The following is a 13,945-nucleotide window of genomic DNA, read 5'->3' on the forward strand; positions in this document are numbered from 1 at the left end:
TGGTATTTTTTGTAACAGTAGATACGATATTTCGGGGATTTCGTTCCTCATTGTGTTATCCTTAATAGAGCGTTGCTGCTTAGGAAGCTATTGAACCAAGGTTTTTAGTGGGTTAATTACTTTAAGTCATCCCTTCGAAAGTTTTACGGACATCATCATGATTTTGTTGACCGTTAGAGAATATCTGTGTTACAGATGACCACAGAGATATTTGAATTGTCGTAGCCATTAACACATCTTCTTTTTCTCGATTGTAACATCAACATATGAGATTTGTCATTGAATTTGTACTTGTCGTGACTAAGACGTCGGCTACCACATGTGAGGCAGGATCTGCTTACCCTTCCAGAGCACCTGGGATCATCTCCGATTTTTTGTGGGGTTGGTATTGCTCAGTTTTTGGTTTTCTTTATAGTGTTTTGTAGAATGTTGTTTGTCTTTTCGTGGTGTTTCTTTTTTCTTTTCTTTTTTTTTAAATGGTATTTCTTCGACTTTTGACTTATGATTGTTCTTTTGTAATGTCCCCTGGTTTTTATAGGTCTCATATGATGATAATGTTTGTCACAATATCCTAAACCGAGTTCCTTAACAGTTGTAAATGCATGCCAAAAGAACTAAAATAGGGAGTTGAACATTTAATGTATGCAAATATATAATTTTGTATAATGTAGGAAGCTAATACTGAAAACATTGATGTATTCAATAACAGCTCTAGGTTCAGTTGTTGTCGTAGCGTGCATGGATTTGTGATCTCAGTTTTGAGCATTTCAGACATCAGCAGGTTCAAACACAAATTGCTTTTCGGGAGTATTCAATTTGCTTTTAAGACTAGATATCGTTTAAATAGAGTGACTTTAGGCAAATTTACTATCAAAATGTTTATTTGAATATCAACAAGATTCACGCATTTTTTGTTTAAGTATTGTATCTTCCGCAAAAAATTTACAGTAGGAAAAAGGTAGTCACTGTAATTATAAATTTTTGTCCATTCTTTTAAATATTCATATATTGGTCTTGGTTATTGTTTAGGTCTCTTGTTACAACATGATCATATCTTTACCTCGAAATTTCCCAATCTCAAGAACTATGAATTTTGTTTTCAATATCAACGTCTGAAGACATTCATGTGTATAGTTAGACAAATTATATTTCTGCTAGGCTTTTTGTATGTCCAAGCTTAGATAAGTTTGTGTGTATTATATAAGTATGGAGGCATACAAAGCATGTCTCTTGAATAACGTGTTTGGTTAATGACGACCATCATTATTTTTCACAAACTGTTAAAGGGCAAGCTGAAAGTTCTTTGGCATATCTACCTATGAACGTTTTCATTGAAAATGTTTTTTAGAAAGCAATATCTATTCAGCACCTGCTGATAAAAAGTTATGTAAATGGAAATCAACTCACACGAAGATGCAATCGATTGGTAAACAATTTCGGGGACATTTATAGCTAGTTGTATGGTATGGGTTTTGCGCATTACTGAAGGCCGTACGGTGACATATATAAAAATAAGGAGATGTGGTATGATTGCACATTAGACAACTATCCACCAAAGTTCAAATGAAGTGGATCTAAGCAATTATAGGCAGCCGTGCGGCCTTCAACAATGAGAAAAACCCATACCATATAGTCGGCTTAATTTATAACGAAACAATTTACAAAGAACTATTATGACCGACACGAACCATCGACAACCACTGAACTACAGGCTCCTGACTTGGGATAGGCACATAAAGACTGTGGCGTTGTTTAATATGTTTGTTAGCGCTCAACCCTCATATAGTTGCTTTCTGCTATGTCATTTGATTTCTAGTGGAGAGTTGTCTCTTTGGTAATCATATTACATCTTCTTATTTTTAAATAAAGTACGGACAAGGAAAACGTCAGTGAAGAATTGTTCTTTTTTTATTTTATCTACCAACTTTACAAAGTATAACTAAAATGGAAACGATGACTATTACAGCCAACGGTGCACTTTTATATAATTATACGAGACAATTATGGATGTATATCATAATGGCCCCGTAATAATTATTAGCTGTAATATGCACTGTTTCTTTACAATTGTAGTAAAACTTGACATTTTAGCAATTTCGTACAGAATTGGTTTAATGTATTATGAAAATGTATCTGATTACCTAAGAATATCGTATTTTCACATTTCAAATTAATAAATACTTTGCTAGTATTAAACTTTATAGCACGAAATATTTGAATATCCAATTTACTATTTATTTTTCATAAAATCTAACCACCCTTAAAACTGCCAAATGGCTAAAACTGAATCCTGAAATCTCGAATACTCGTGTCACGATCATAAAAAGCTAGTAGAACATGTGCACAACACGTTCTACTACTGTAATTCCAATAGTTAAAATGTGCATTTATTATTGGAAATCTTTGTCAACTTGCAATAATGATTACTGTATGCCATTCCAGTGTATATGATATCAGAATAGTATACTAGCAACAATGCAGATGCATAACTACCATTGGTAAAATCACCGATATTATGGTACCATCAACACAACATAGAAACTACAGCGTATGCGACATAAAATCGGCATCTGCACTACATGTACCTATAAGCTACATGGAAGCTACGTGTGTCGTTATGGCACTACCTATAAGCTACATGGCAGCTAAGGGTGTCGTTATGGCACTATCTATTAGCTACATGGAAGATACGTGTGTCGTTATGGCACTACCTATAAGCTACATGGAAGCTACGTGTGCCGTTATGGCACTACCTATGAGCTACATGGAAGCTACGTGTGTCGTTATGGCACTACCTATAAGCTACATGGAAGCTACGTGTGTCGTTATGGCACTACCTATAAGCTACATGGAAGCTACGTGTGTCGTTATGGCACTACCTATAAGCTACATGGAACCTACGTGTGTCGTTATGGCACTACCTATAAGCTACATGGAACCTACGTGTGTCGTTATGGCACTACCTATAAGCTACATGGAAGATACGTGTGTCGTTATGGCACTACCTATAAGCTACATGGAAGCTACGTGTGTCGTAATGGCACTACCTATAAGCTACATGGAAGCTACGTGTGTCGTTATGGCACTACATATAAGCTACATGGAAGCTACGTGTGTCGTTATGGCACTACCTATAAGCTACATGGAAGATACGTGTGTCGTTATGGCACTACCTATAAACTACATGGAAGATATGTGTGCCGTTATGTGATATCTGATAAGGTCTATAACCACCATGTGCTCTTTGACCGCTGAATACATATTTTCCAGTGTCTGTAGATCGCGCTAGAACATAAACAACGTCTAAAAGAGTGGAATCAATACGCTTTCTATGGATTACAAGATGCACGTTTACTGTCCGCGCGGAGCCAGTTTACGAATGCATTGTCTATATTTATTGAATGACGTTTTAAAACTCCACGAAATTATATGCCTACTTTTACATTAAAAAAAACTTCAGTTAGATGGTTAGAGTAACTATCTAAAGGATTCGTTTATGCTTATATTTCATATAATATCCAGATGCTCTTATAAATAACAGACAAAATTATTTCTTCGGCGTACCAAGTAACACAGAAAAACAGTGCTACATGTCTCATACACAGTTACGTCTCTGACGCATATAAACTGGTGTCTTCGACATCGATTCCTTTTGTCTGAATTGACAATAGGCATTTTCCTACAGGAATAGACAGATGAACAGACAAGCAAGCGGGTAATATATTAACTATGCACAGGATGCTTTATATCAGACTGATAAAGGATAGCTCACGGTATTTTCACTCCGGGTCGATTTGTCATTGTTCTTACCACTTAATTGTGAGTCTTCAGTTCAGCCTGATATAGACAGGTTCCTGGCTGCTATTTGACAAGTTTAACAAACACGTTGCCACCGAATATCTGATCGTACCTCGTTCATGACGTACCGCCTAATACGACGATACTAATAATTTTAGATATAATTACACCTTATGTAAGAATCCTGGGTTTTGATTGGTTGATAGCCAGTGTATTTTTCACCAATTTACTGTTATCAAATGAATATCGTTCATTTTTTAACACCGCCGGGGTATATGCAAAAAGGATATGCCTTTTTTATCCTCTCTGCCGTGGTATTTGCCAAAAAATACTCTATCCGACTGGACGCTTGTAGCGTCACGATCATCAATGCGTTTTTGAACGTTAACATTCGGTGTAGTTAAACAGATATACATGTAGCATGATCTTGAGGGGTATTTTCGAAAAATACCAGTCTTGAGAATGAATATCCTCGCCTTACGGCTCGCGAAATTTAACATTCTCTCGACTGGTATTTTTCGCAAATACCCCTCCTTAACATGATATATCTGTTCATAAACCATTAATAAGCAAGTACCGTTTACATGCACATAACTTGAACATTGAAACTGGAAGGTTTTTACCTGTCATTACCAAAACAGTTGTTTCCTTACTTGAGCAGGAACAAGATGTTCTGTATAAATAAGTGGAGGTGATTAATACTCGTCAATGCGACAACAAAAATAACGACACAAATACACTGATTTTCTATAGAAACGCAACACATCATATCCCAAGCTCCTTTTGGTCCCTTTTACACTGGTACAAAATTATTCTTTCAATGCTTTCATCGAACATTTGGGTACATGTTACATTAGCAGTTTAGTCTCCCAATAACTTTTTTCAGATCAGAAATATGCTGTTAGTGCCATAGGGGTCAAAATCAAAACTCACAAATGTTCATTCATATATGATCACACTTTACCAAGGAAAATTGTAAATCTACGTAACTTTTTGATGACCTTTGTTATAGGGGTTCATTACTTTGGTGGGAAAAATTGTCATCCAAAATGTCAATTTATTATTTTTTGTTAGGAATGTAGAGTTTGTAAACGTTAACATAAAATAAATGGAGAATGTGTCTATATATGGGCCACAGATGCCCCCGCTTGTAAATATGTATGCGTCAACTTCCACATACAGATGCAGGATTCACGTAGTTAAGACCGTTTTGTGATTATAAGCATTGTGTATAAGTTTCATAACGTTTGGTTGAGGCAAACTAAAGTTAGAGAACGGAAACGACAATTTTAGCATTTTTTTTCCATTTATAAAGAGGCATATCTCAAGAACGGTAAAAGTGACGCCATCCAATTTCAAACTTGACCTGTGTAATGTGGTAATAAGCATTATGTATATTTTCATAACATTTTGTTGAGGCAAATTAGTTAGATAACGGAAACAAGAAATTCAGCCGGACGGACGGACAACACTTAATGATCCCTCCGCTACGGCGGGGACATAAAAAATCAGGTAGCTCTGAAATTTGATGGAAATGCTTTGTATACATATTCTAAGAAGTTGTTTTCAAAATCATTTAACGATTAGTTGTTTTCTTAACAATGTTTGTTGGTTTAACAATATAAACAGAAACGCTAGAAAATGTAATATGTGCAACTGTAACTCTGTTGAGGATGAATATCATTTTATTTTGGGATGTATTGTAAGTGATAAATTAGTCCTGGTAAAATGTGTCCGGGCGGACAAATATTACTAGTATAAAAAGTCCATGGTTACAGAATTTACTAGTATATTTAGTCCGATGTCAGTAATTTATGTCCCCAGACTCATTTTCCTAGGAATTTATGTCCATGTCATCAATATTCCTAGGTAAAAACGTCCATGTCCTTTATTCTAATAGGAAAATGTGTAATAAAAGAAATCATTTAATGGTAAACAATGGAATTTTTAATTCTTATGTTTTAATGTTGTTTAACAGTTGTGCATTAATCTTTTAATAAAATGTATGTACCCAGACTAAATTTCATAGGAAATCCTGTCCAGTCCATTAATATTGCTAAGTAAACACAACCATGTTCATTATTTTGATAAGACAATTTGTAATGAGAGAAATCATTTACATGTGAACAATGGAATTTTTAATTATATTTCAATGCTGTTAAATAGTTGTGCATTAATCTTTTAATAAAATTTATCTGCCCAGACTAATTTTCCTAGGATTTCATGTCCAGGCCATTAATATTCGTAAAAACGTCCATGTCCTTTATTTTTATAGGAAATTTTGTAATGAAACAAATAATTTACATGAAAACAATGGAATTTGTAACTTATATGTTTTTAAATTGTTTAACAGTTGTGCATTCATATTTCACTATTTTATCAAAATATGGGTGTTTTTTAATAATTAAACGGACTTTTTTTCGTAGGAAAATTAATATCACAGACTTTTATGATGTACATAATCACAAATGTTCCTTTCTTGATTTTGATATTGAATAATTTAAATAATGTCTTAAGAAATAAACTTCTAAAGGGACTTTTTTTCATACAAAAAAGGAGAATACAGAAATATAAAAATTTTCCTAGGAAAATAGGTGCCAGACATATTTTACTAGGTACGGACTTATTTTCCTAGGAAAATTTATCCAGGGACTTAATTTCCTAGTAAAATTATGGTCACGGACTTGATTACCTAGGAAAAAAAGTCCAGCGGACAAATTTTACTACCGGACCAAATTTACTGTTACATTATTAGATATAGGGTGGTAGAGCAGATTGTTACCCCGAGAAAACATTGTCAACCGCGGCGACGCCAAGGGTGACAATATCTTTTCGATGGGTAACAATATGCTCTATCACCCTCTCAGCTATGTGTTATTTAATTTATTATAATGAATGTTCTGTTTTTACTGTCTGTATAATTTTTTTAATTCAAGGTAATAAACTATGATGTCTCGTACATAACAAACATTCGTATTTAATAAAGCGCACAATTGATCAAGCGTCTCTGTGAAGGGTAATAGCGTATTTACCATGGGATAGAGTAAATTATCTACCTCGTATTAACCAATCAAAATCTGGCATTTTTACATAAAGTATAATAAACATACATAACCAACTTTAAGATGAAAATTCATCCACAATACAGTCAAGTAATATTTACAAATTGTTGTAGGCAACGAGTATTCATCGTTTTGGGGTGAGGGATTGTAAATAGATTGCCAAAGTTTTTATTCTAAATCTGTCAGAGAAAAATATATAGTTTCCTTCTATTAAAACATGTTGAAAAAGTATTGATTTATCAAAAATTATTGCTGTATATTTATGTGAAAGGGTTTATGTTCATCTTCGTCACAAAAAGTCATAACCAAATCGGTGACGAATAGCATTTTTTTTTTTTATAAAATGAAATTTTTGTACCTCCATGTTATGTTTTATCGTTTCGTTGGAAAATCTATAGGAAAAATAAATATAAATTGTTAACTAAGTTATATTTTTATGATCAAGATGTCTAGTAAAATTATCCATCCTGTAAAAATACTTAGACTAGATAAAATTTAGGCTCATCGTTCATTACATCACCGTATGGAGAAATTAAAATAAAAGGCCAGAAATTTTAATTTCAAACAAAACACAATACCCCGAAGAAAAAAATGAAGAAAAATACTGATTGCAAATATACCGAATCATTTCATGAAATGAGTTATCAATAATATATTTTGAATTCTTAGAGTTTCAATAAATTCAAAATTTTATATTTAGTCAGAATTCGTGTTAAATAAATGACTAATGATTTCCGAATTCCATGAATACGTGTGTGTGTGTGTTGGAAGCGGAAACCTAAAAAGGTATACGATTTAGAATAGAAACTATATCGTTACTGTTTACTTCCCCAAAGCGGAAATACTGAAACTCATAACCTAGTTTGTTTCACATTAATAGTGTAAACTTTCATAAAAACAGGGAAGTATAAATGATAAAGGTGACTTGAAGATACATTTTAGTGCAGGTAAACGTTATTCTTTAGAACATTTATCATTAATCTTATTTAAAACAACATGTTTGTTAATATTACAGTAAGCAGTTTTAAAATGTCTCGAGAATATGATATCCGTATATCACTGGAACAATATGGTAAAAAAGTTATCTCTCTCTCTCTCTCTCTCTCTCTCTCTCTCTGTATTCATATATACATGTATATTATAATCATATATATATATCTTTGAGTGTGTGCGTGTGCGTATGTGTGTGTGTTATCGGCGTTTGTGTGTGTGCAACATACGGTAGATAATTATTTTCTAAATGGCTTGTGAGAAAAATTTCAACATGTATTCTCACGACAAGGAAAGTCAAAATAGTATATGAATACATGAGCGGAAAATTACCCGCCTATGCATATTGTTACGTCCAAACGAACGTATCTTGTGTTAGGGTCACATTTCTATGATGCAACAGTTCTGACAAGATCTGTAATCCAAGTATTAAAGTACATGGTAAAAACGTCCCAATAAGCCACGGATTTTTTTCGAGAATCAGATAATCAACGTAAGGGTGAAAATCACTTCTTTGCTTATTGTAATAAATCCCTTATTGACTTATGTCCTGGTACCTTTTATTCTTATTTGAAAACAAAATGATTTTTTTTTCTTTTTTAGTTCTTTAAATTATTTTTCTAATCTTCTTTTGTAAACAATTTTTGTGACAATTATAAAAAAAATAATTGTAATAGATAACTTTGCTCTTCATGAGCCATTTATTTGGAATAAAAATATAGTATTCAATTCAATATTTTATTACAGTCTCACCAAGTACAATCGAAAATTTGGCGAAAGCACTTTGTGACTGAAAGGCAAAGCTATTTTACAGTATTCTTCGGGTTCAACAATTTGTACGTTCGTAGCTTATTGCCACCTGTACCCGGTATAGATTTAACACAATGTAAAACAGCATGCCAATTATTGACGTGTTTATCGTGTAATTTTGACATAAAAAGTTTTACAACATAATTAGTGTCCATATTTTCAGGACATAGTAAATTACTTAAATTCAGTCCACATAAGGTTTTCTTTACTAAAAAGTTCAAGTTTTTAACACACTTATACTTAATACTCATATTGTGAGCCCACTTATGAATTTTTGCATTTAACCGATTTGAGCTCATGTTATTTAATCTACACCACAAACGAATAATACTTTTCCACTGTCTCTAGTAACTGCAGCATTTGGTGTATATTTTCCTACTCCAAGAAAAATCTATAGGCCCCATTATGTATGGAATTTATACAAGAATATGTTTTTACACCCCATATACCTGCTCCATATTCTACAATTAGGACAAACCAAACTCTCATATAATTTAACAAATACATTGAAACAAACACCACCTAAAAGTTTACACTTGGCTATTACCAACCCTAAAGCTCTATTTGCTGAATATGCAACGGCTGTTGCTGTGATATTATAGTCTAAATGCTCGTTTAAAACTAGACCAAGATGAGTATAATTACTAGAAGACTTAATAATATAATGATCATTACAATGAAAAGATTTAGGTAAAGATGGTGGTCTGCGTAAAATGTACAACGTTACTCTTATTTGTATTAATTGTAATACAATTGTCTTCACACCATGTAGATAAAACATTTAAGAAAAATTGTAGCTCTTTTTCATCGTTTGCTATAGTAACAACGTCATCAGCATATGATAAAATACACAGTTTTTCATCACCTATTTCTATTCCGCAGTAAATATCAATATACAAGTTGAACAAAAAAAGGCGATAAGGGACATCCTTGCTTCAAGCCACAGTTTACATCAAACCAGTCTGTGATATGACCGTTTATTCTTACAGAACATAAAACATTTGTATAAATTGACTTAATAGCAGAACAAATCCTCTGCGCAACACCAATTGTATTTAGTTTATACCATAAAATATCTCTTTGTATAGTGTCATAAAGCCTTTTTAAAATCAATAAAGGCACAAAAGATTGATTTACGAAGTTTTTATTCTAACATCGATCGCCTCAGTAAGAGTAGATAATTGATCAATTGTACTACTTTGTTGCCAGAAAACCATTCTGTTCGACAGCCAGTACATTATTATCATCTACTCACTGAGATAATCTATGGTTCAGTATATTACAGTACAATTTGTAAGACACTACTACAAGGGCGATGCCTCTATAACAAAGGGAGTCTCTCGTATCTGACATGTTAGAATTAGGAATAGGATCATTTATAATAATTCTATTCCATAGATCTGGAACATTTCCATATCTAAAACAAATATCAAATAAATGGTACAAAAATAGAGCTAAACTCCGGTTCAGAACCAACCCCCCCCCCCCCCCCTCCCCCCCCCCCCCCCCCCCCGGGTAGGGTAGATTCAGAGAGTAATTGCTCCTGCATATCATATCAATATTTTCCCTTACCTTTTTTAACCTTGTTATCAAAATGTTTCCTCTTCTGTACATATAAATATATACATATTAAATCTGTTTTTGGTGCTTGTTATTGCATCTATTCAATATAAAGATAAGAAGATGTGGTATGATTGCCAATGGAGACAACTCTCCACAAGAGACCAATTGACACAGAATTTAACAACTATAGGTCACCGTACGGCCTTCAACAATGAGTAAAATGCCTTTTCAGCATCACACATTTCATATCATAATTTACTCAAAGTTTCATTCCACCAGGGTTTCTTATTCCGATATTTTTTATTAGATTAATTACCGCCAACAAAAATACTCTTACTTGGTAATTTATCAGACATCTCTAATTCGACAGTTTTACAAAAATATATATAAATACCGTTCACAAAATTTTGTTGTTGTTCAACACTCTTAAGGTTTTCTATAAATGAGCATATCTTTTGGGATATGTTATTGGAATTCATAAAATTTGAAGGAATATTCAGGCTTAAAATCAAATTTCACAAACGGAGTAGAAAATGTCTTATCTTTTGTACATAAGACATAAAAGCACATTTAAATCGATACTCCATTTATAAGCGAATGGTCAGGTATTAGTATCTTATCTTATTTGTGAACATATCTAATTCCGTATTGGTAAATACTTCACTTAGTGGAATAACAAAACAAACGCCATACAATTTTACCATTATAATATCCTCCACTAAAATTGTAAGGAAAAACAAAAATTGAAAGAAAAAAATCGAAATGTTATAATTCCTGTTTTATCATGTTTTGAAAGGCTAACGAAATTTAAGTCCAACAAGCAAACACAGTAATTGTCGGAAAACCAAAAAAGTCATTAGAACAATTTTAGTTCATTCTTTTTTATGTAATGATTGTGTTTTTCGAAGTTTTGTGTTCTATACTTTTTAACTATTTCTTTTTATTTTCTTGTTGATATTACCACTTTTCATCAAGCCAAGACAATATAGAAATGTAGCAAAGTTGTTCTACTAATAATGTCAACCTATTGAAACTATGTCACATACAAAAAAAATCTTCTTGCGATTTATTATTATTATTATTATTATTATTATTATTATTATTATTATCAGAAACGGTGACGTTTTAGTCATCTCAACATACATGAGAAAATGATATCATTGATAACGTTTTCAATAGAATTTTATGTTATATATAGTCCAGTGTGAAAATCAACATGCGCTTGGATACAGGATTTGTATATTGTCCCCCCTTTCCCATTTATACTGAATATTCAATTTTCTAATTTTATACCATATGCTTAACGCTACTGTGATTGTTTTCCCTTGTTTTGTGTGAATTTATCAGCTTTGATGCAATCCTTTATTTTACTTTCCATACTAAAGTTTAGTATAGATATTGAAAATAAGGGATTGTATCACAAGTGATAAATTCACCCCCCAAAAAAGGTTAAATAAGCCTAATAGTGTTAAGTTTATGGTAAAAAAATAGAAAATTGAATATTCAATACAAACAATGGGGAAAACAATACCAAAATCCTGTCTCCAAGCGCATGTGGGAAGAACAATAGAAAAGTGACTCTTCCTATAAAGAAGTCGGCAAAAACAATAGTTTCCTTACTGATTAAGAGTTATTTCTAAACCACAGTCATATTATCTGTTACATATGTTAAACTATGTTATTTGAAATATACATACAAATACATAAAATGTTTTATTTTCGTTATTTAATGAGATAATAACACACTGAAATAAAAAAAAAACATGTTACTTTTTGCTGCATACTGATATAACAAAATGGAAAATTCAGGAACAATGTACATATTAAATCTAAAGCTATTTCCAGTCACCAATTTTCGTATGTTCCATACAGATCTTCGCATGATACATGTACTATTGCCCCCCAAAAAACTTTTTCTACAACTAAGTTATCGAGCAAGCCGTATTGCTCACACGAACTTTCAATATAAATAGATCATGTCTTTTCAGGCTAAAAATTAAAGAAAATAGTTTAATAAAGTATATTATCCGTTGAAAGATTTTTACTATTTTTTTTACAATTTTAAAAACAAATCGTCTCGATTGTTGTACATGCTTGTGTGGACCGTTTAAATTTACCTAGTAAATTAATTTAAAAAGTTTTAAACTTTGCAGCATATAGATCGAATATTTTGGTATTTTTTATGAACTTCTCTGATCAAGCAGTTTACATGTACAGATTTGCACTTGCAAAACCTGTCCAAAATAACATTTTTAAATCTCGTAGTTCATTTTTAATTGTATCTTAATCATTATAGTATACGAGATCTTACAATTCATTTATCAATTTTTACTCACATATTTACATAGTTGCCCATAAGGTCTGATAAAAAAAGTATGACGAAAGTATGACGAAGGCCAATAACTGGACACAGAGTACACTGCGGGGCAAGGCGTTTCCGCTTTTAGATAGGACATTTGCGTTTTCTTAAATGGACATTTGCACTTCAACTTAGAGGAAAATTAAGTTTCTAAATAATAGACAATCAGTTTGCTTAATTTTCGAATAGGGCGAAATAATGTCTACTATTCCCCATAGTCGGTGCATTTTAACATTAAACGATTTCAACTTTAATCCACCAGATACTCGTTTCGACATAATTGTGTATCTTCAGTGATTAAAAGTTGATATAATCGTTAAGGAACGAAATTAAGAACAGCCAAACACTGACAAGTGATCAGTGCTATAGCTATATACATTCTAAATAAAGAGTCAAATTGTAGATAAAGCATAACAAAAAAAATGTAATGTGGGAAATAGCGGTCACAGTTCACTGAGAATGACGAGATCAGACAAGATTATGGGGTATCCCATAAGTTCACAAGGCCACATTTAAAAAATGCCTCAGGTGACCATGCAGGTCTCTTTTAAGCAAAGTCAACAATAAACCGATGTTGATGGTCAAAGGTCCTTTTAAATGATACGTCAGATCGTAAGGTCACCTGCCGAACCCTCTAGCTGGTTCGCAGTTCGGATTTGACCATGTTAGAGCCATACTAATAGTAGAATGCCGTAACTGATTTTATTGACAATTCCGTGCACCATTGGCGACAATAGATGTTCAAAATCCTCAGCGTTAATCCTAGAGAGAACGAGTGGCAACGCCACGATTTCCAAATAAGTCGACTAGTTTTCGCATCACCCTATGTTTGAGTTGTTCAAGGGAGTGGAGATTAACAATTTCTAGAACATAAAGCAGTTAAGCTGGTACCAACTAAGAACCGGTCACTTATGGTTGACATGAGACGGCATCAACATAACCTCCTGCGATAACAGCGGATGACGATAACATCATTACTTCACCCCCACAAATACTACTGATGGATAAAGCTATTGTTTTAATTCACTTTTGGTCAAATAAATTTTTTTGGTCTCTTCACATATTTCCGTACTTATTTTTTTCAATTTCAACGTTTACTTTGCATTATATAATTAGAATTATAAAAAGGCGAGATATATCTATGTGTCAACACTGAGTTAGGTAAAGTTGACCTTAGATGGACCTGGGACATAATATATTGACAATAGTCCCAGAATGGATTTGGTTATTAGTTTAAAGGGTCATTAGCTACGAGAAATTAAAAAAAATAATTAGATTTTTGTTTGGTTCAAACATTTATGAAGTCAAACAGTGAAATAGTAATTTGCTTTTAGCAGTCATTTTGGTTCAATTTTGTCAAAAT

General features: G+C 32.7%; 1 protein-coding gene and 1 long non-coding RNA gene across 2 annotated transcripts in view; both read left to right on the top strand.

Moving 5' to 3' along the window:
• Positions 1–13,945, top strand: part of LOC127724427 (uncharacterized) — a 311,014-nt gene that overhangs the window by 248,765 nt on the left and 48,304 nt on the right. The window lies entirely within an intron of this gene.
• The window catches only part of LOC127724355 (serine/threonine-protein kinase TBK1-like), a 49,521-nt gene continuing 43,299 nt past the window's right edge, over positions 7,724–13,945 (top strand). Inside the window, exon 1 of the mRNA XM_052231299.1 lies at positions 7,724–7,807. The gene's annotated coding sequence lies outside the window, so the exon portion shown is untranslated. The remainder of the gene's footprint in view (positions 7,808–13,945) is intronic.

This window comes from Mytilus californianus, unplaced genomic scaffold, assembly GCF_021869535.1.
Source record: "Mytilus californianus isolate M0D057914Y unplaced genomic scaffold, xbMytCali1.0.p SCAF_1, whole genome shotgun sequence".
NCBI lineage: Eukaryota > Metazoa > Mollusca > Bivalvia > Mytilida > Mytilidae > Mytilus > Mytilus californianus.